This window comes from Octopus sinensis, linkage group LG2, assembly GCF_006345805.1.
Source record: "Octopus sinensis linkage group LG2, ASM634580v1, whole genome shotgun sequence".
NCBI lineage: Eukaryota > Metazoa > Mollusca > Cephalopoda > Octopoda > Octopodidae > Octopus > Octopus sinensis.
The window spans coordinates 143,701,606-143,704,800 of record NC_042998.1 but is presented as its reverse complement, the minus strand read 5'-3'; positions in this window follow the sequence as shown (position 1 = coordinate 143,704,800).

The following is a 3,195-nucleotide window of genomic DNA, read 5'->3' as shown; positions in this document are numbered from 1 at the left end:
CGTAAGCGTTAACTACTCAATCATACATAAATTACAATTAAAAAAAACAGCAAAAACACTTTAACGGACGATACAATCAATTAAGTGCAATCCACAACCATCGAAACTCATTTCATTACATCTCAAACACATACCAATTGAAACCCTTTCATGTCCAAGATAGTCGCTTGTTACCACAACATGCAATAATAAGATATGTGTGTATATAACTGTAAATAATTGAGTACCTAAGTCTTCTCCTACGTATAACTGCAATAAAAATATATAAACAATTACATCTTCAATACAACTCTTTTATCTATTTAAATTAGAGGTATAAAAATAATTATTGGTTAAATTAACTAATAATAATCTATATTTATTATTTTCACGGAGGGATAATTTCGTAGTAGATATGTACTAGATTAGTACAACCACTTCAAACACGGGTGCACTTCAACGGATAGTGAGACACGCTCGGGCAGGCCACCCACAAGCCAAAACGAGGAGCTGATTGATAATGTTTGGTCAATTATCATGGAAGTATGTTGTGTAACAGTCCAGGAAATTACGCACGAAGTAGGAATAAGAAGGGGAACAGTGCATTTAATTTAACAGAGGATTTGTGCATGCGGAGAATATCGGCGAAATTCGTCCCCAAGGTGCTAGCGGAGCAGCAAAAGCAACTCCACATGGAAATGTGTATTTCTAGTATCAGCTCAAGGGATATGGCCATGCTGGGGCACCACCAGCTGGTGTTACTACACTTTACACCTTCATTAACCCTCTTTTAATAGTGCTTTCGCCAAAACTTTCTGTAGGTTGGTTGCACTGCCTTCAGTGTTCGCGTGCTAAAAGGTGGTACTCTTGTGGTTACTCAACAAGGTTTGACTGATTACTCCAGTTTTCTTTTGTTACAGAGTAAACATGGTCGCTTCGCGGGCAGTATGCACTAAGGAAGAACAGGGATCAGGGATCCGATTAATCTAGTCAGGGGCTCCAATTCATCGTAGGTTTTTAGTGCAACACGGGGACAGTGCTCTATTGAGTAGAAGTGTGTAAAAGCGGATCGAGAAGTTAAAAATGGCCGGAAAAGCTTGTAGTATGAAGGAGCAGGACATCCATCGATCTCCACCAATGATGTGAAGATTCAACAAGCTCGAGAGATGGTTCTGGCGAACCGACGAGTGTCCATCGATGAGGTGGCATATTCTCTGCAAATTAGTCATGCTTCTGCATACGAAATCAAGTACAAGCTCTGTTTCGAGATGGGTGCCAAAAAAGCATAGCGAAGCGCATAAGCATAATTGTTTGGATATCTGTCAACACTAATTCGACCGCCTCAACGATGAAGGCGAAGCACTTTTGGAAAGAATAGTCATAGGAGATGAGACCTGGGCGCATCACTTTGTGCCTGAATCCAAAAGCAGAATATGGATTGAAAACACCCCGAATCGCCAGCGAAAAAGTAATTCAAGACTCAACCTTCCGCAGAAAAAATGATGCTAACCGTTTTTTGAGACGCAGAAGAGCCTATTCTGGAACATTACCTGGAAAAGGGGTCTACAGTTACCAGTGTAGGCTACAGTAAAATGCTGGCCAAAAATCTGAAACCAGCAATTCGCATCAAACGCCGAAGTCTATTGTCAAAGCAAGTGTTATTGTTGCACGACAATGCACAACCACATATGGCCATCCACACCGTGGAAACCATTGAAAGATTGACTTTCGAGACGCTGGAACATCTTGCATACAGTCCAGATCTTGCCCATTCCGACCATTACTTCTTTGGACCGCTCAAGTATATTTTTGTAAGGTCGTCGATTTGCTACGGACAAAGAGGCGTCGGAAGCAAGGCATTAATGGCTTCGCGACCAACTGAAAACCTTCTTCTCCGATGGAATAAGCAAGCCTGTGGACCGCTGGATGAAGTGCACCGAAAAGCAAGGAAACTATGTCAGAAAATGATGTAATTGTTCAACCTCGGAAACATGAGCACGTGTAAGTTTTGATTTGCCCTCCTTTACATCTATCTATCTATCTATCTATCTATCTATCTATCTATCTATCTATCTATCTATCTATCTATCTATCTATCTATCTGTGTGTGTGTGTGTCTTTTTCTGTATGCACACACACACACACACACACACACATATACAAATTCATACATAATGTTCGATTCTGTTATTTTGTTTTACTTCATTCCTTCGGGAAAACACAAAAACTACACTTCAAGACATTAAAGATCTCTTTAATCTACAATACACTCTCCCTCTCTCTTTCTTTCTTGCTTTCGTAATACTCCTTCCACCACCACCTTCCTCCATCTTTTATTCGAAGATTGAAGGAGACAGAGAAATATCACATTATTAAATATAACGAGCCATTATTTAGCACTAAAAGAATGGGAGTGGCTTGATAAAAAGGATACGTAATTTATTAGTTGTTACAGTAACTATTTCCCCAATCATAACCTTCCACCATAATGTTAAGATATTCGCGCCCTCATAAACCACGCTTATTTAAATAATTTTATATTCTTTTGATAAATTTTTCAATATTTTTTTCTACATTTTCCACCCCCTGGGGCTAGGCAGTTAAATCTGCGCTTTTCTTTCTTTGTATTACTGCGAGAAAAGGTTGAATTTGTGTAGAAATGATGATCGTTGCAGAAACTACAAAGAGTCAGAGAGGGAGGAAGACAGACATTTTCTGTCATCACTTCCGCTTTTCCAGACGGAACATTTAAATTATAGAATTATAGCGATAAGTTACGATGAGAGTGTGTAATGAAAAATAATATTTTCAAAAGTGCTTGTATTTTTATATCGACTGGTTCCGAAATAGATTTGAAACTGGTGCCTAAGCGTCATGAATAAATTAATAAAGAATGAATACGTAGCCTTCCGGTCGGAAGTGAAGTGTCTCGCGTATGGATATATAGCAATGACCGGGAGTTCGTAATTTGGTGCCTCAAACTATTAGGTCTTAGTAACTGGCTATCGATGAATTGTATTTGCTTTTATTAAGCAAAGAATGGTTAAATGTCTTGATAAAAGACAGCCGACACGAACAGCTTGCAGCAGATTTAAGAAAATAGGAAGTTTACTTTAGCATAAAAACTTGGAGTTACGTTGACGAATAGGAGTTCGAGTGCTGGCACCGTTTTGTATGGTAATAAGCAACCGAGTCTGCTATGCGGGTTCGATCCTT